We start from the raw sequence: 20,880 nt of genomic DNA on the forward strand, positions 1-20,880 counted from the left end.
ATTCTTTTTGCAACTTAATACTCCTCTGAGCAAGTGGAAAAGTCCCATCCTCACCCAGCCAACATGATCTTTATTTGCTTTATATTTTCCTGACACAGTCACAGCTCTGCACCGTTCCATCATATGGTAGAGGTATTAATTCACTATTTCCTGCATTATACAATCCCCACTTCCTTTCCAGTTTTCTCACCATAATGATGCTATAATAAAAAACAGAGGTAATAATGAAGTTGGAAAATAGTGTAATTTCTAGCTGGCTGGAATAGAGCAGAGCTCTGGAAGCTGCCTTGCTACTAACTTATTACATGAGGTTTTGAACAGGCTCTGAATGACTGCCTGGAGAATCTGCCAACACAGCATTACAGGATCTGCAGAGCAGCACCAAGGACTGACTCACTGATGGACAGAGCCAGGTAGACCAAAGATTCAGCAGCTGGGGGTTCTGTTCAATTCTGACAGCAAAATTCCCCCAAATGGGGCAGATTTTGGGGTGGGTTGTAGCTGCTGTGTGCTCCAGCACAGTGAGGAGTCTCAGGAGCAGGGATTGCCTGTGCTCCCAAATTCCTCCCGCTGCACCACATCCCTGGCATGAGCTGTGCTCCTCCTCATTGCCCTGGAATAAACAGGATCTGAATCAGGACATTAAAATGAGGTCTTTAATGAGCAATTTGGAGATAACATTTCCTTTCAGCACGCCCAGAGACACACCTTTCCCCGTAAGCTCTGCCCCTCATCTGATTTTCAACACTTCATTCAAGCATCCATGGCAATTCCTTATGCAGTTGCCTTTTCCCAAAAGAAGTCTTCATGATATTAAGATACTGATCTTCTGGCTGCCTGCAGCTTCCAGAGCTCCCAACACCAGGAGAAAATGGCATTTCACAAGCTGGATGCTCCTGGGAAATGCAGAAATACCAAGGAGACAGCTTGGATGCTTTTCTCAACCAAGCAGAAGAAATACCCTCGTGCTCCCACTGCACAGCCACAGGAGCAAATGTGAGGGAGAAATTGTGACAATGACAGCTTCTTGTAACCAGCTAAATCAGGAATGGAGAAGTTTGGAAGGTACCAATGAGCAGCAGACCATGGAGAAGGCTGTCCTCAGTGCCAAGGATGCAGTTTTCAAGGTCTTTGCTCCATGGGCCCCTCAAGCTGCACCTCTGTGGTCACCCCCATCTTCCATCAGCCCCTTCCAAATGCCTCATTTTATGCCTTTTCCACCATGGGAGAGCAGAGTCCATCAGGAGAGGCCTGGCCTTACCTTTCTCCAGCAGAACAGTGGATATACAGAGGAAAATTTACCTCTTCAGCTCTGCAGAGGACAGAATGGAAACATAAAATGTGGGATCTCCTTTGTGGACATCAGCTGGAGCCTCCCTCCAACTCAGGGGTTACCCCTTCACTACCCATGAGGAAAGGCTGGGCAGAGATGAAGAGGGGACAGGGGCTCTTGCCAAGCTCTGTGAGCTCACACTGAGCAGCCAAACCTGCATCTCATGCAGGGACACAAAATCCTTGTGTGGAAGAAAGCGTGAGAGCAAAACTGAAACAGGAGCCTGCAGCCCAGCCCTGCCCTGCTCCTGCAATTACAGAGAGCTTTGGGGGCCATAAACAGCACCCAGCTGGTTGCAGCACAGCCAGAGCACTTGGGTTTCCGTGTCTGGAGTCTCTGCAAGCTTTGCAAGCAGGGATTTAATGGGGAAACACATTTGCACAGGTGAAGTTGAGCTGCAGCTGGGAGGAAGTGGTGGATGGCTGGATGGACAGAGTGGGATGGATGCAGGGACAGTGGATCTCTCACTGATCGAAATGCTGCTAACCCTAATTTCTATCTCAGCTGGAATTGAGCTCCTGGGGAGCAGGAGGGCTACAGTGCAGAGAAAAGTGGCATCCTGCACCCCCTCCCCACAATAAAGGAGTGCTGGGTGTCCTGCACTGTCAGAACTCAGTTCATCACTCTGGATGTCCAGAGTTGCCAAGGACCCCACTGGAGGGCTTGCAGACCCTGGCATGCTGCCCAGAACACCTGGGGATTTGATTTTGACCCCTGGAGCAAGTTGCCAGCTTTGTATGAGGACATGAAAGTCACAGAGGTTTAAATAGTGTAATAACAAAATGATCACAGGGTTAAAATGTAGATTTTAGGATTTTTGGTATGGGGCTTATAGGGACAAGATGGAGGAATCAGGGTGAGTCTAGCCTTTCTTCTTCTTCCTCTTGTTCTCCATTTTCTGCAGTGATGTTGGCACTTTGGGATTGATTTAGAGTGGAAGTGCACTGTCTAACATCGGTGATAGGTATTGGGAATTAAGTGTAAATATTATATACGTAGTTTGTAGTATAAAAAGACAACACAAAGAGTGCTGCTGGCTGCCCTAAGAGCAGACCTCAGCTGGGCAGAAAGAAAATTTTATAGATAAGAATTAATAAACAACCTCAAGACCGAAAAGTGAAGAGTCCAGACTCATTCGTCACTTGCGCGGGCCAAAACAGAGACATCCTGCACATCCCAGGGCAGCAATTAACAACCAAAAACCCGAGACTGCACCCCTCAGCTGGCTGCCAGCACTCTCCACAGGTCTGTGCACCTGCAGAGACAATTCCCCACAGCAGGAGCAGGTCCCAGAGTGCCTCAGCTGCTCCATGCATTGAACAGCAATGCACACCATCCATCTTCCCCCTGAAGGGAATTTCATGCCACCACTCCTGCTTTTTGATCCAGTGGCTGTCACCTGAAACAGCCAGTGCTGCCAAGCACAGCCACAAAGAGAGAGAGAGACACTTGCTTGATGCAGCACTATTCAAAATATGCCCAAACATGATGGATACAGTGCCTGAGTGTTTTGACCTTCAAACCTCTCCCTCAGCTTTTCCACAGTCTGCAGTCAGATATGATGGTTGTTTCATTTATTTGGGGTGTGTGGGCAGAGATAGGTGTCTGTTGACTGATGGTATCAGGCTGCATAATTTGCTTTTAATTTATATCTGTCCTCCCCAAGTGTCTAGTGGGGAGAATAAAATAGATCTGAGGATAAAAACAATGGCTTTGGGGTGGGAGGGATGCATGGAACACACAGTCCTCCTCTCCCCACACACGTCAGCCTCTGCTGAACACCTGAACAGACATCAACAGCTCCTGTGGGCTTCAAACTATCATGTGAGCTAGGAAATTATGCCCACAAGGACACAGCACAGGGCATCTTGGAAAGGTGAGAGAAGCTGGTGGGATTGCCCAGCACCTGTGCCACCACAGGGACTGGCATTGGTCTGGAACTCATTCTTCAGATTGGTCTGGAACTCATTCTCCGGGCAATCTTTTTGAGACTTTGATTAAGACAACAATCTCTTCGTTTGTTGTTTCATTTACAGCTCCTACTCTGCAAACACGAGAGCAGCTTGTGTTTGCAGGGACTGGCAGAATGTGTTAATTAATCCTGAGATGCTGAGAATTCTCTCAGCCTTTGTAGTCACACCTGACCTCTGCATCTGCAGAGAAGCATTTTAATGCACTTATCACCAGATTCCATTGCAGCCATACTCAGCCATCCTGCCTTGGCTTGGCCCTCTGGAAGCAGGCAGATGCCGTCTCTGCCCTCCTAACCTGCCCACACCCATCAGCAGCTCACCTTTCTCCACATGGGGGGAAGGACACAGGCACTGCCTGCCACCTTCACTGTGTGGCCACCTGTTTGCACTGGCAGATGAGTAATGCTAAATTCAAGCACAGGGGTAAAGCACCTCTGCTGGTCCCTGCCAGCATCCCTGCCTGCTCACAGGAAAATTATCAGTGTCCTTTGCAGCCCAAGACATCCTTATATGACAGTTGTGATCAGCTGACTCTTTACTTTCTCTATAAAACATGTACCCAGGTTTAAATTGTCCCTGTGCACAAAGCAGCACTGGCGCATTTAACCCCCCTGGATTCCCCTCTTTGCCATTCAGGGTTTCCCTGGACTCAGGACTCTCAGTTTATGCCAGGCAAGAGCCCTTAATCATTCACACACTGAATTAACTTGTCTGAATCCAGTGAAGATGAGCAGCCAGTATGTAAAAATGCTCCACGTAAGCCAAATGTTCATCCAGTTTGATTTGTTTTTAATGCCTCAGCTCACGTCAAGTCTCAGCTGGGATCTGACTGCTTATTTCCACTGACTGAGGTAAACCCAAGTATCTCAAAGAGTCAGGGAGAAATATTCAGAATAATTTTAGTAAGAGTGCTGGTCACTCCCAGCTCCATTGCTCACATTGGAAGGGAGGAACTCTTTTTCTTATTTATCTCCCACTGTTTGCAACCTGGTCCTGCAAGAATAGCATGGCCAGCAAGGAAAAAATATCCATCCCAACATCTGAACCTCTCCATGCCTTTGATACCTGACTTGACTCACTGCCTCATTACAAAGCACAGCAAGACTGTGAGCAAAACTGAAGGGGAGTCTGAGATCAGCAGAGAATTTGAGCCTCAGAAAGTAACAGCTGTTTCTATTTAGAAATAGAAACAACTATTTCTAAAGTAATTGCTTTAGAAATAAAGCAATTTGGAAGTAAAATAAAATAAAGTAATTTAGCATTCAAACAACATAAAGAAAGAAGCAGTAAAATCCAGTGTGGGATCAGAACATTTTGAATCTTCATCAGAATTTGAATCCTGAATGAGCTGTCCAAGGGATGTGGCTCTGTGAGAGAGTGAGCAGTCCCAGCAGCCAGGACAATGCTCAGACAGAGAACAAATCTGTAATTTCAGCAGAACTAGACAGAAAGTCACATTTGGTCATATAAAAATGATGTTTTTTACTCTTTCACTTGGTGAATGTTGGATCCTAGCAGTGGGTGAAGGACCCCCAGGCTTTCAGGTTTGCTCCATACACAAGTGATTCTCAGGAGAGCGGGGATGGGGTGAGCCAAGCTCTGTACCAAATTAACTCGATAGCCAGCGTTTGGTTATTCAAAGCTGGCAACTGTGGGAAGCCCTTGGAGACTTCTTCCTGGGGTATCTGCACCAGTTACCTAGAAACCCAGACTGAGTTTTATGAGCAGAAAATATGTTGGGAGGCATGTTTGCCTCATCTGCTTTAAAAAAGAACTATTTTCCCCTTTTCCCTACCCAGCAATTTCATTAGTTGAGAACTATTTATGGGCTTTAACTACCCCTGGATTTCCCAGCCTTAAGAACATCCCCTTCCACTTCCAGCATTGTGGCCTCACCCAGAAGCAATCTGTGCAAGCTTCCAAGGGATCCACAGGACTTTGTGTGAATAACAAACCCTTTGTGAGCCCAATACCCCTGCATGCTGTGCTGAGACCTTAGAGAGAGCTCCTTGTGAGACTTTGGTGGGGAGGGGAGGGTGGCAGTGGTTGGGGCTGAGGGCAACTGTTGGAACTCAGTGCATCCCTCCGGGTATCCAGAGTTGCTGGGGGGCTTGGAGACCCTGGCATGCTGCCCAGAACACCTGGGGATTTGATTTTGACCCCTGGAGCAAGTTGCCAGCTTTGTATGAGGACCTGAAAGTCACAGACGTTTGAATAGCATACTAATAATATTATCAAAGGAGGAAAATATAGATTTTAGGATTTTTGGTGTGGGGGTTATGGGGACAAGATGGAGGAATCTGGGTGTGTCCAGTCCTTCTTCCTTCTTCTGGGTCTCCATTTTCTGCAGTGCTGTTGGCACTTTGGGATTGGTTTAGAGCAGAAGTGCACTGTCTAACATAGGTGATGGGTATTGGGAATTAAGGGTAAATATGTTATATGTAGTTTGTAGTATAAAAGGACAACACAGAGTGCCTGTGGCTGCCCTGCTGAGCAGATCTCGGCTGGGCAGAAAGAAAATTTTATAGATCAGAATTAATGAACAACCACAAGACTGAAAAGTGAAGAGTCCAGACTCGTTCTTTAGGGGTGCAGGCCAAAGCAGAGACATCCTGCACATCTTGGGGCAGCAATTATCAACAGCAACCCGAGCGGCAGCCAGCCCATGGTTGAACCCAGCGAGCTTTCCAGTTGATTATCCTCTCCTTTTGTCCAGGATGGGCTGGGATTTCCTTGCAAGCTGTTTGCTGACCATCACAGAGCAAGGAGCCTGCAGCCAGCGCTGGTTCTCCCCGCGCACCGAGCCATGGGCTGTGCCTGGCAGAAGCGATTTCCCAAAGGCAGAGCACCTCTTTAACAAAGCCCAAGGCGGGCTCAGTGGCTGGGAGGGAGGCCAGAGTGTTAGCCTTTCACCTCTGGAGGCCGAGGCTCACACCCTGGCTCAGGTTACCAAAGGAAGCGGCCCCGATGCGCTCCTCCCTCCGCAGCAGATGTGGGATCAGCATCCTGCATCCCTGCACAGCATCCCTGCACAGCATCCCCATCCTGGAGCTCCCTTCCCAGGGAACCTGGCCGGGCTGACAGTTCCATGGCTACAAATTGCCACTGCAAAGCCAGCAGCACCCAAGGATGTGAAGGTGAAGGCAGGCTGGGAAATATTTCCCCATTTATTTTCCTTAGGTTTGTTGATCTTTGTTCTCCGGTCCAGCTGGACCAACAAAAAATTTACTGACCCTTTCTCATATTATCATCCTAAAACTCTCTGTGGGTAAAAATATAGAAAAAAAATAGTTTAGCTACAACCTAGCTAGGATCACCACATTTCTGTGGGGAACCCTGCTTTACATGGGCTGAGCTGCTGGGGGATTTATTTCTTTAATTACATCAGAAAGAAGCAAAAAGAATTGATTCTGAAAAAAAAAAAAAAAAAAGCCCTGAACTCAAAAATCATCTCAAGCTCCTCAGACTGTTCCTGGAGATAAGGCTGAGCTTGGCACCCAGAAATGTACTTTCAGAGAGGAAAATCTTTTGCTATTCTTCCTTATATTTAACCATAGCCACCAGCTGTGAATTTTTGCAACAGCCTTCTGGGAACAGTATCAAGGACAAAAATACAGCTTTGGAGATGGAGGTAGAGCAGTTTAATGAAAGTTTAAGAAGTGACTGCCAACAAGAGAGATGGAGTTTCAGTTTCATCTGAGATGGGGTCTGACATAAGTTTAAATTATCTGCACCTAGGAAATGCTCTGGTTTGGTTCAGGAAGAAATGAAGCTGAGGTGTTCTTCCAAACCAGCTGACCTCCTGTCAAAGAGGACATTTTACAGGGAAAGTAGACTTCTCAGCACTTCTAAATTTCCTGCTTCCTGACTTCAAGAAAAGTGGCATTGCTGAGGTTTGATTCATGGTGAGGTAAACATCCAGATACTTTCAACACCGGGTTGGATGGGACATTAACCAACCTGCTCCAGTGGGAGGTATCCCTGCCCATGGCAGGACAGTGGAAACAGGGGAATTTTAAGGTCCCCTCCAACTGAAACCATGCTGTGATTCTCTGTGCAAGTGCCAGTGAAGGATGGGGCAGGAGGACAGCTGGAAGTGGGCTGCAAATTGAGTTACCAGAGGGGTTCACCCATTTTCAAGGCCAGACTCATTGACTATGCACAAGATCAGTCCCCACACTTGTGTTCCAAGACAAGCCAGTTAATCTCAGGTAGACCAAGCACACCAGAGGTTCATCCCCCCACCAGCACAAACCTCCAGGGGCTTGGTGAGCACTGCCTTGCTGTCCTGTGCCAGCTCAGACCTTGCACATCCCACTGTGGGTGCTCCCAGCAGACCTGCACGATGGATACAGACAGCCTAGAGCCATCCAGTGTGAGCACAGATCTGAATTTGGGGCTCTGGGCTTTTGAACCCACCCATCTGTCCATGCAGGCACCCCACAGGGGCTCAGTGAGATTTTCCTGCTCTGCAGGAAGCAGGGACCACCATGGCTGTCCAGCAGACATGACCCACTGGTGCTATTTTAACTTTAGGTATTTCTTTTCCCTCCATGGAAGGAAAAAAACAAATAAAAGACCTTTTGCACCTGGTGAGGAAGGGCTGTTTGTTTAGACAGCCAAATGAAGTCATCGCTGAGACACGATGCCCTCACACCCCCTTCAGTACTCACTTGCCAGAAACCATAATGGAGTGAAATGACCCATCACCATCCACAGCTGTCTGATACAGCCAGGAATGTTTCTGCCTCCTCCTCAGCCTCCTCCAACCACACAAAAGCCAAACTTATCTTATTGCCACTAAGCACAAACAAAAAAGTCATCTCCCTAGAATGAAAAGGAGGTGGAAATTACTGCACAACCAATTTTTCCTGCAGATTGCCCTGTGAACCTTCTAATGAAGGCTGCAGCACCCGAGGCTGCCCTGCTCTAGGGTCTGGCCAAAGCATTACACTGACCCCCAGCCCAAGCAAAATTGCCCTAAAGAAGCTCCACTCTCCTCAAGACAAATGGAAAACTAAGCATTTTTAATTTGCACTTTAAAACAAAGGCTGCTAATATCCAGACCATTAACTTGGCTGTGAGGCTTTCACTGCAAAACTTGTTACCCAGTGTGTGCTTTGTTGTCACTAAGGTGTATTAAACACTATTAATTGTGCTGCCTTGCTATTATGCTGTTTGGAGACTTGCCACGAGCCCTCTTCCGCCCAACCTGTATTATGCTGTGAACCTTGGAGGCATTTTAAACATCTCCTGCAAAATTCATGAATGTGAAAAGGAGCCTGTCGATGCTTCCAACATCTTGAGGGGCTGGGGAGCCTTCCTGAAGCCCAGCTCAGTTCAGGGCTCATCCTTGGCAGCCACTACATCTCAATCCAAGCAGCCCAGTCCCATCCCAAGCCCTGATTGTTACCAAGGTCCATATGCACCTTCCTTCTAATGAATCCAGGCTTAGGGACATCTCATGCATTATTTACCGAGGGGTGCTTATTATGATTGCAGTGATTTAAGGCAGTTTGTTACAGGCACAGCTCTGAGTGATTGCGATCAATAGAAGAAACAAGAGCGAGCCAATCTGCATAGAACAGCAGCCCCGGTCCTCAGGGGCTGTGCCTTCCTGTTAACCCTTCCCAACCTGGCACAAAAGACAGATACAAAGAGCTGCTTCCCTCCCTCTTGCTCTCCACACTCCGTTCAGGGGTTCTGCAGCTGCTCCAGCTGTTTTTTAGGCAGGATCCGAGGTGCTGGCACAACATTCCTCATGGTATTTAAGGTGCACCTTGGATGTGGCTGTACTCCACTCATCAGCATAAATCATGCCCCTCCTTGAGGCCCCACATACAAAACCTCCATCTCTTTGCCCAGACACCAATTTAGAAACAGTGGCTAAGTTGTTTCTAGCAATTTAGCTTGAATTGCTAGAATTCTAGCAATTCTAGCAATTGAATTGCTAGAATTCAATTCTAGCAATTGAGATCCCAGGTTGAAGCCCTGAGGATGGCAGAGGCAGCAGGTATGAAGCAATTACTGCAGACAGGTAGCTGGACACTGATGCTGCCTGCCTGAAAGGTGGTGGGAGCTCCCTCAGCTAGAATGTAGAGTAGTTTTGTGACTTTCCGAGTTTACAGATTGAGAGGTCAAAACTCTTTGCACCTGACACCTCCTAATGCACAGAATTACGGTTCAGCCTTTGCTCTGTGCACCCTGGGAGCTGGAGCACATCTCTGGGCCAGCCAAGGTGACCCAGAGATGTTGCTGCAATGTCCACCACAGCAGCACGAGGTCCCAAATGCCAGAAACTCTTTCCCTGTAGCACAGGGAGCAGGTAACTGTGACCTCTGGGGCAGGGCTGGGGTGTGGTTTAAGGACAACCAATAAACACTGCTGTGTGTTCATCCAAAACTGCTCACATGAGGTGACTCTGGAGGTGTCCTTCCCCACTGAGGACACCACTGGACTCAGCTCCCTTCAGTTCTCCATCGGACCCAGCACAGGGGAAATATATTCATTACTTCCAAGGGGAAGCAAACAGGATGTCTGGACAAAGCACCAAATAAAAGGCTAATGACACAAATGGATATTTAATACAATGACTTCCTCTGATTATCCTATAAGGAAACACTTCAAATGCTGTCCATTTTCTACATCCTGCATCCATTGCAACGTGCTTCAGAGGCTGGCAGGGAGTTTTCCACACCCCACACTGCTCAGGTGCCCTCACCTGCCTGCTGCAGACAGTTTGGTACATCATGTACAGCCTGGGGGCTCTGCCAAGCAGCAGCATGGGAGCATTCTTCCCTCTCACCATCAGTGCTCGGCATCTCCAGCACAGTGAGAAGGGTGACCAGGCACTGATCACCTTACAAAGAAATCCCCAGTGATGCAGAGGAGACCAGAGTTACCCTTCCCCCTGCTCTCCATCCCTGGGACGGCCAGCAGAGCAGCAGGAGCTGGGGATAACACTGCCCTGCCTGCGTTCAGCCCCCAGCCTGGCTCTCCAAAGGTCTGTGCCACAGCCTGAGCCATCCCCAGGGCACCTCTGTGCTGGGGGAGTCACTGAGCAAACAGAGTTTATCCCAAATCCCTGCTTAGATTGAAGAAAGGCAGGATTTCATTAGCACAGCACTTGTTCTGCTGCTGCTGCAATCTCTGGAGAGCACACAACTGAAGCCTTTTGCTTCATAGCAACTGGAAGGAAGAGACAAGAACAAAGTAGTTCAGTTTAAAAAAAAAAAAAAAATTGTTTCCAGAGTCACCGTGACCCGATGATTGCTTTGGGTTAAACTAAATCCAACCCAATTGGCCAAGAGGCCACAGACATCAATATGTAGGATTAAGCTTAGATTTCTTTTTGCTGGTGAGAGAAGCCTGAAAAACTTCTCTGTAGAAATTACCTTTCATTTCTCTGCAATTTTTGATGTGAAAAATTCAAGTGAGAGTTGAACTTTATATGGTTACTAAATAGCAAAATAATGACACCATTAGGAACACAAAGCTGAATGCAGAAAGTTCCTTTCTAGTTTAAACTCATAGGTTTTGTTAACAGTTATTTCATTCCAGTGTCTGGCCAGCACTTTGTTTAAAAGAGGTCTTTGTTAATATTTTGATTAAGTTAATAAACATTATTAGGCAAACTTGCCTCTACACAGCTAAGGAAGACCTCCTAGCAAAACCAGAAGAGAACATTTGACAGACCTAGAAATTCTAAGATAAGGAAATACACAGGAAAAACAAAAAGGAAATTCCCTCAACATCAGTAGTCTTTAACCATCCCAGCAAAATTAAATACATAAATTAAATGAAGTCTAATTAAACAGCAAATTTTATTACAGGCTATTTTCAAGGCACTGTTCTTCCAATAAAGGAAATCTATAGTCTGGGGAGGAAGAGGAATACTTTCTAATGTCTTTTGAAGTCTGAGTTTCTTCCAGCAATTTACACACTGTTTGCTGGGATAATTCCACTGGAAAAAAAAAATGAAAAGGAAAAACCAAACAAAACTAAAACCCCTTTTTTATTTCTCAGCAACATCCTTGGGATATAACTTGCTTTCCTGATGCAATAAAGAGAGTTGTGCCCAATACAGCCATTGCTGGTAGTAATCAGACTCTGCTATCTGTGTACATGGTGTGAATTATAGTTATTTCTGTAGCAGTGATGCAATAGCAGCTTTCTACCCATCTTGAGTTGTTCCTAAGCTCAAGGGAAAGAGGTTCATTCAATCTCATCCTTTCTGTACAGCTGCTTTAGGAAAGAAGCCAGTTAATTTTCCATCCCAGGCCAAGAAAAATAATTTTTAAGGATGAGATAAGACAGAATTTGATCCTGTATTTACAGCCCCCATTGCAACAAAGGCCAAGCCAGCAGACCTGTGGGAAAGCCTCTCAGTCTCACGGAGCATCAGTGGCACCAAGAAATGTTTGCCCCAGAGCAATGCTCCTCCCAAACACCTTTCTGGAGCAGCACAAGGGATTAACCAGTCTCATTATTTGATAGCTCAAAGCTCCCTATTGATTCCCAACTCCTGCTGACACTAAGGAATCACAATTAACTGTGGTCAGTCTTCCTGCTGGGACAAAGCTGCAGGCAGAGCTGCGCTCCCATCACCTGCCCACACAGCCCGACACCAACAGAGAAATCAAGGTGCAAAATCAGGAAAACACCTTCAACCAGATTCAAGGCCACCTCCTTCTTCTCCCACAGGCTCCATCACCCCCTCCAGGCTGGGAACAAGCCCCTGTTGGCTCACAAAGGAGCTGTTTCCCCAGGCAGCAGCTGGTGCTCAGCATGAACTCAGGCACCTCCAGCTCACACAGCCCAACACCAACAGAGAAATCAAGATGCAAAATCAGAAGAATACCTTCAATCAGATCAAGGCCACCTCTTTTTTCTCCCACAGGAGCCCTGGGCTCCAGCCTGGGAATAAGCCCCTGTTTGCTCACAAAGGAGCTGTTTCCCCAAGCAGCAGCTGGTGCTCAGTATGGACACAGACACATCCAGCTCACACAACCCTACACCAACAGAGAAATCAAGGCGCAAAATCAGGAAAACACCTTCAACCAGATTCAAGGCCACCTCCTGCTTCTCCCACAGGCTCCATCACCCCCTGCAGCCTGGGAACAAGCCCCTGTTGGCTCACAAAGGAGCTTTTCCCCAGGCAGCAGCTGATGCTCAGCACGGACCCAGGCACCTCCAGCTGCTGGCGGCTGGCTCGGCACAGGAGGGGAAGAGTCACTGGGGCTCAGCAGCAAGATGGGACCTGCCCTTCTCCAGCTGCATCCGTTGTGCTCTTGGGGCCGGGCCAGGCTCGAGACAGAGGATCTGACGGGGTGGAAAAGGAAATTCTGTGCATTCCTCATCCGGAGCCTACATGCCAAGTGAAATGCAGCCACGGGAGTGCTCGTCTGAGGGTTGGGAGAGCTGCAGGAATTGCAGTGGTTTAGAGCACTGCTGTTGAGCTGGGTCCACAGGAACCAGGCTGTTTGGGGGATGAAATCATCAGCCTTCCAGTTGTACTGCTGCAACAGGTGAAATATCAGGAGGAAAGTAAATCCCAGGATACACCCTCCAAATATTGAATTCTGGTCTAGGAAAAACACCTGCTCCAAAATGTTCTGAGCATGTGATTTTAATTTTCTATGACCTTTTTACGTCTCTCCTTAGCCAGGCACAAAAATATCCTCCTCAGAAGAATTTCTTTCTGGAAATGATGGCCCTTTTTCCCCAAGTCCTTTTAAAGGGAAGAAAATTACTTGTCTTCCAGAAATATGCTGCTATGAACAAGCAGTGCATGAACTTCCTGTTGGGGGGAAGGAAAAAAATTCTTGTTCTGCATGAGGAATTCTCCAAATGCTCATCCATGCCCATCCCAGCTATATTCTGAACAACCTGATCTCATGGAAGGTGGCTCTGCCCATGGTGGTGGGGTTGGAAATGGATGGTCTTTAAGGTCCCTTCCAACACAAATCATTCTGTGATTCTATCCTAACAAACATAACTATAATGAAATTAAAACACAAGAGCAGGAAAATCCAACATAAATGTGTGTGGCCTTGCTAATTAACAGTTGAAAATATCAGTCCTTGGTTGCCTTCTGCCTCCTACCAGTGCGTTATTAACTTTGTAAATGGAAATCTCCCACGAGCAGAGTCATGGCATGGTGATAAATGCCCTTTAGTGCCCCAGAGGGTTTTGGGAGGGACTGTACTCCACCCCCACAAGAACACCAGCTCCTTTTCATCCCCTAAAGCACCGTGCGGTTTGCTGGGTTGCTCCAGATCCAGTCACATCCCCTCAAGGACTGTTCACCCCAGGTAATTCTGGTCCCATGGTGTAGCTGGAGATCTGCAGGGATGAAGAACATAAAGAGCACACAAATATGTTCCTATTATAAGAAATGTTGGAGAAGGGTCTGTTCAATATTCATGTCCAGGGGTGCCTGTTCAAGTATCCCATAGACTAAATGATTCTTGTGGGTCCTTTCCAGCTCAGGACATGCTAATATTCTATGTGCACTCAAACCTTTAAAACTTCCAGCATGGGGGAGCTGGAGCCAGCAACACTCATGCCTTGCGGAGAGAAGACTCATCCCCCCTAAAACATAACCTGTGCCTTCCCACCCCAGCCTGGCAGCCAAAATATCAGCCAGAACCACTTCAGCACCTCACCCACTCCATCCAAGGCTGCTGCTTTGATGGGCCAACAGCTCTGGTCCAGGATGGCTTGGACAGAGCTCCCAGCCAGGTTTGGGTCCAGGCATTTCTGGCAAATGTACCTCTGATTCAACAACTCACTTGGTTTGGAGACCTGGCTTTTGAAAAAAGCTCAGCTGAAATCCCTAGGGAACAGAATGGAGAAGGGTGCCAACAGCCAAAGGGAAACAAATTGCTCAAAGACTCTTCCAGGAAGCTGGATCACGCTCTATTGGCATTGGCCACACAATGTTTTCTTCACCACAAAAACAATGTTCCTGCCACTGCTACCACTTATTTCACTCCAGCTCTGGGAAAACACTCCTGTCTTTGTAAATCTGCTTCCTGAAAGGGTTTATAAGCCTCCCATTTGTGCCATTCAGTGTGGGACTCATTCCAGGTGTGTGGCCCAGGTGCACTCAGTGGTCACCTCTGGTTGTGGCTGTGTCACATTGGCTTGGAGGAAGGTGCAACCCTCTTTAGACACCTCTCCATTACTGTGAGCCAGGAAGGAGGATGACCTTCAGGATGGAGAAGCCAAGAAAAGCAAAATGTGAGGCATCATTATTAGGGAATTCTCCAGAGGTCTTGGTACCATACCCACAAAACTTGAAGTGCCTAGAAATATAGATGAATACTTCCACACTTCTGGTGTACTAGAGGTATAAATTATCCCCAAGCAGCTGATCTAAAAGCACTTCTGCTCCCACATGAGGAACAGTTTCAGGCTGAGATGACTCTGACTCGAGCAGGTCAAGCTGGGGGCATTGGCCCCACAAGGGAAATGGGTCACAGATCAAACATGCAGGAGGTTTGTGGTGGGGATGTCACTGACACTTTGTCCATCAAAGGGCTCAGTTAACAGCTGCACCTACTGCCAGCAGCAATGTACCAATGCTGCCTACATGGCTTTTGGGGTTTAAACTTGCTCACGTGGATGCTTCTTTCAGCTGGATTTGTTACTCTCAACATCCTTCCCAAACCATGCCATCAGTGCTCTCTACAAACTGAAGAAAAAGTCTCCTTTCAGGGCTGATTTCTGCCAAAACTGCTCAAACTCAAATTCACATTCCTCTAGCCAAAATGGCCAATGAAAAACTTTGGGATAAATATCAGTAGCAACATGGGTAGAGCAGAAACCTCCCAAGGCAGGATAACCTACATGCCTGTGGGTGCAGCAGATGGAGCTTGTGCTGAGCTGGCACAGGGCTTGCTCTCTTGTTGAAGGACAAGTGACACCAGATCCGCAGCTTTTCTTCCACATTTCTTCACAGGAAACAGTTGGGCTCCAGCAACAGCCTTGCAGCACATGTGCTGGGGGTAAACAACTGCGCTGCTTCTAAAACAGTGCAAACATGGGCCAAAATCCTTGCCCTAAAAGGGTTTTTCCAGCCCTGTGTCCTGCGGTCCTGTTCCTTTGACCTTGCCTTTCTAACATTAACACATACCACACATTTTTCAAAAAGCAACCAGCAAAATGAGATATTTCACTGCATCTGATCCTCCCAGGGAGGGATGAGAACAAAACCTCCTAATGCACGTTAATCCCATCACCAGAGCACTGCTGAAAGATGGCTGGTACTTGGGACAGGAGCAAGGGATAGGAAAGGCTCCCACATCCCACCGCAGCAGTGGCTGCCTATCAGTGGATGGGGAAAATATTCTCAAATATAATTTTGTTCCAGCATAAATAAGTCTGCAGCAAGGCTCAGAAAGCAGGCAGCAGGCTCTGCAATCTGCCTGTGTAAGGTGTTGCATCAGGCAAGGGGTGGCCTGGCAGTTTTTAGGTGATGGGAAGCAAACCTCACTGGTTTTTTTGGGTGATGGGAAGCAAACCTCATTGGGTTTTTTGGATGATGGGAAGCAAACCTGACTGGTTTTTTTGGATGATGGGAAGCAAACCTGACTGGGTTTTTTGGGTGATGGGAGGCAAACCTCACTGGGTTTTTTGGGTGATGGGAAGCAAACTTCACTGCTCTGCACGTTTTGGGTCAAATCCCCTCCTCAGCAGGAACCCTTGTGTGTCCATCTCAGAAAAACCCAGAACAAGACAATTTGCATCCATGGGACTCTCAGCCACTGGTCTGGGGGAGAAGAAAGCCTCTGGCAAATCCATTGAAATACAAAGAGAGCCTGGATGAAGGGTGAGACCTTCAACAGGAGGAAGGGAGAGTCAAGCAGCAATTTCCATCCCGGGGCCGGGGCAGGTGGCAGCAGCAGCAGCCGGGCTGAGCACAGACTTGTTCTCATTTTTGTCCTTTGACCTTCTCCCCTCAGCAGCTGAGCCTTGTTTACTGGCATTTCAGCAGCCCATCTCCTGTTTCCATTAACCCTCGGAGAGGTGGGAGGCACAGAAAGGAATGGGTTTGCACACTGGGTGGTTGGTGTGAAGGGCAGTGAGCTGCCCTCAGGACACACCACAGGCACAGATTTATCCACGGGGGAAGCACAGGGACTGCAGCCTGGCATGGGCTTGCTGCTTTGCCTGGTCCACAGCACGCTGGGAGTGGCACAGCAGTTCTGAGGGCTCTGGAGCCACCAGCTCTGCCTGTGATGCTGCACATCTGGGGGGCTTCACTCTTCTGACAATTAGACAGACAGTGTCAAAACCAGCCCTGCTTTCCCCTCAGGCTGTGTTTATTCAGCACAGAGATGAGACATTTCCAGCATTCCTCCACCAAGCCTGACCTTGTAAGAGAATAAATTCTGAAGGATCTGTCCCCTGCAAATGACACCGTGAAGACTTCAATGCTCCTGAGCAGCCATGCCCCATGGGTTAAATCCAGAGTTTAACAGAATTAGAAAAAGAGTTTAACAGAAAAACAAAGGGAAAATATTGCCTTGCTGACACTGAGAGCCACTGAATGCAACTGATCTGAGCCACTTCTGGCCAAACAGATCAGAGATTAAAGATACCTGCTACAGGGAGGAAGGTACATCACTCACTGTCCCCCTTGATAACACTGCAGTTACCACAGCATGGCTGGCACCTGGGTTACAGAGCAGGATTTTTTGTGGGGACAGTCCTGAGCCATCCTGGCTATGACCCAGGCCAGTGAATGCCCAATTAATGAATGCTCCAGGAGCACATGTCCAGGAAAGGCCTTCCCAAGTCTTCACATTTCCAGTGCACAGTGAGAAACAAGCTCTGCTTCCCTGCAAAATCACTGAGGTTTAGTTTTGGGGTATTTATGTTTATGGATTTTTGCTTACCTCTTCTCTTTTTCCTTTCTCTTTATGGAATCTATTGGTAGCAACAAAGAAGAAATTTCATCTTGCCAACTGCAAGGCATCAGCCCTCGGTTTGGAGAAGCCCCACAACCACTCTCCAAGATAAATGCTGATTTTAATGACAAGCTGTCATGCAGTTATTCAGGACAGACAGACAGACAGACAGACTGAACCTCCTTCCACTCCTAAAGTGTTTCAGCCAGGCCACAGTCAGCCAGCCTGGCTTAGCTGTGGGTTTATTTGCCATACAGGGATGGTGAAGGGCACAGATTGATCATTATTCCTGCAAGCACACCCTCCCCACCCTGTGCCTGGGAATTAACACATGGCACAAAGAACAAATTGAGGATTACAAGGAGCCCTCAATCCCTGCAGTGTCCTGCTCTGCTGCTGGCCCCGGGGACTGAACGCTCCCCTTGCCTTTGTCTGATCCACACTTGGGCAGGTGGCAGCCCCTGGCTGGACCAGACTCCCTGCAAGCATCAGGGTGCTGATGAATATCCATCTAATTAGAATTAGGGATTCTCCAGACCAGCCCTTGGACTGCAGAAATTAGCTAGTTTATTCCAATAAAGATGCTAATACGGGGGGCTTTGTGAAGGGCGAGAAATTCCCATTGTCATTCAGAAGCAATTTGTAGCGGATTTGAAGCCTTTGAAAAGGTGACGTGCTGGTGGCTGGGTTTATATAATACCCATCCCTGAAACTCACAGCTGAGCATTCTTCCCCTCCATATGCTCCAGTGCTGCCCAATTTGTATTCCCCGTTGTATTCCCCGGGTGAGGAGGCACTGGAGCAGAGCAGGGAGCGAGAGGGGGTCAGTGGCAGTGGCACAGGGGAGGGTGATGTCCCAGGGATGGGGGGACATCAGCTCTGCACAGTGGGGCAGAAGGGTTTTGTGTAATTTCAAACTTGGGTGCATAGCCTGAAATGGGGAGAAAGGTCTAAGGTGCCTCCAGATATTTGTATTTATTATTTAATGCTTCTTCGGAGTCTTCACGCCATTTTGGTGGTACTGAGACCCTCCACACTGCTCCTTTGCTTTTGGAGCTCAGATCTTCATTAATCTTTATTTCTAGTGATTGATGTTGAACACTATCTTTCCAGAACAATCCCAAAATCTTTGGCTGAACTTTTCAATTTAATTTAATTTTACCTCACCACTCACTCCCCAGATGTGGCCTTCCGAACTGGAGACTCTTGTGGTGGTGTCCTGCATGAATCTCCTGATGGAACTGAATCATCTGGGGAGGCCTAAGCTCTCCAGATTGCTTGGCAGGTGACTTTTTCTTCACCTTGTAGCCAGACTTGCCTCTAACGGACCAGTGTCTGCAGCAAACCTAATCAGCACTTTAGGAACAAAGCACTTGTGCAAACTGCAACCTAAACTCACATAAAACCCTAATGCGTCCCTAAGCTCCTCTCGATGGATCGCTCAAGGAGACATAACGATGTCAAAATGTTTCTCTAACAGCTGCCTGGAAACGGAGGTGGAGCTCTGCAGCACAGCAAAGGACTATTTTTGTGGAGAGGGCATCCTCTTGCCACTGACCTTCCATCCTCTGCTCTTTCCATCTCGTGACATGGAGTCAAGGAGTGACAGCAGAAGCCGTGAGCAGCTGGGGCTGCTCTCCAGAAGCCCAGATGCACTTGACTCCTGTCCATCTCCCTGTCTCTGCAGCTTTATCCACGCACAGCCTGGCACTGAGTCTCACATTTGCTGTGGATTGCGTTGCTCTGTTAAGTCCATTAAGTGCCAGGGGTTGCTCTACTGTAAATGTCACCCCAAGGCTCTCAGTCAGGTATTTCAACTCGTGCCTAAATTTAAACACAGCACGGCCATGCTGAACCCAGGGGACTACTCCCATGCCTGCTGCAAATTCTTTAAGGTCAAACAGTTTAGAAGCACAGGTGAGGGAGGAGAAATATTTCCACCTGCTCAGGATCCTGCCTTTGCCCATGGGCCATGGCCCTGCTTAGGAGAGGACAACACTGCCCAGGTCAGAGCCCATAAATGCTCACTTTCAGCCACAGTGAAGAGCTTCACATCTCTAGGAATGAGACAATCAGCAGCTGCAGCTGAACCAGTACCAGGTTTTGATGCTCGAAGCAAGCATCAGTTTAAAAGTAATAGGTAGAAGAATATTAATAAATAGCTGCCTAGGCAAAAAGGAGGTTTGGTCCCCAGCCAGGGCAGCTGATGCATCTGTGGGATGTTGTTGGCTGTGCAGCCTGGCTTGCCATGGGTCCCTTGTGTGACCCAGAGCACAGATGAGGATCATACAGGGTAGGAGAGCAGTCTTGGCTGAGCTCAACTTTGTACTCTGAAATAAGCTAAATTCAGCTCTGAAACCCCCTGAGTAGGGATTACAGAATCTGTTTGTGATCACAAAGCGCTACATAATTGTAACTGAACACTTCTTTTCTTATCTTATTTGCAATGTTAATATGAACTTTAATTAAAAGGAGGGGAAAAAAATGTTTCTCAGACATTTTGGGCAGCACTGAAGCAATGCTTTACATGCATACATATATCTACCCAGAAAGAATAGCTTCACTAGCACAATACATTTTTTTTAACCTCTTGAAAAACGGAGCAAAGATAGTATTTTATTTTTGGTTTCCAACTAGCTTAATTTTCTATGTGGGGCTCAGAACTGGGGAATTTTCTCTGGTTCTGGATGAGGATGGGGCCATGGTACCTTCCTCCCAAATGCAACAGGGAAAGGGGAAAGGAGCCAATATCACCAAAATGTCCCAAATAGGCTCAAGCCATGGAAAAGTGTAAAGATCAGGACAGAGACCCAGCAGCACATGGTCACAACACCCCCACACTGAAGCTTCCACAGGGAAGAGGGGAAAGGAAAGGTTACTGTGCGCCAGGCAGTAAAAGCTTGGCCTTGCAGTCCATCCCTCACTCCAGTCTGGTGATGTCCACATCCTTGCCATGGTGAAGAAACCCACCATTCACGCCACAGGTGTGACCTGTGAGTGTAGGTGTTGGTAGCTTTGTGCACTGGAAGGATGAACACATCCCCTGCTCCCCAGCTCCTCCTCTCCTCGGTGGCTCCAGCTTTAGCTCTGCAGCTCAGGCTCTTTGGGCCCCCATTTTAGTGCACTGAATGCAGGAGAGGGGCTGGAAGGAAGAATGCCCTCCCTTGGGGACACAGGTTTCCCAGTGCCACCCTCAGCCCTACCAACACAGCTGGGTTGTCACCTCCTGAATGGTGCCATTGTTCCTGCCTCCAAAATAAAACAGACACAGGAGGCTTTTCCACCCAAAGAAAACCAGTTTCCACTGGTGACTTCTTCCTCCCTTGCTTGAGAATCCTCCCTCCCTTTCAGGGCCCCCGTAGCTTTCCTTTGTGCCTCTTCCAGGATGAAAAGAGGTAGTCATTGATTGTATTAATAATTCAGGGCCTAATCTCACAGACGGGTGTTCACAGCCCGTGAGGTGGCAATCTTTCATCTCGAGATCAGGATCAGCCAGATCTTTTAGAGGTCAAGGAAGATAGCTGCAGCATGGAAAATGCCTTCAAAATAATAGGTTTAGGCAATCCTCATGCATGGATGGAAATGGCAGATGAAAAGCTCGTGTGTCTCATGGCCTCAGTTGCACCTGCACATCAGCCTAGTGATGCCCAAAAACTAC

Source organism: Melozone crissalis, unplaced genomic scaffold (genome assembly GCF_028551555.1).
Source record: "Melozone crissalis strain CALT ecotype California unplaced genomic scaffold, PUWL_Pcris_2 ptg000014l_1, whole genome shotgun sequence".
Lineage (NCBI taxonomy): Eukaryota > Metazoa > Chordata > Aves > Passeriformes > Passerellidae > Melozone > Melozone crissalis.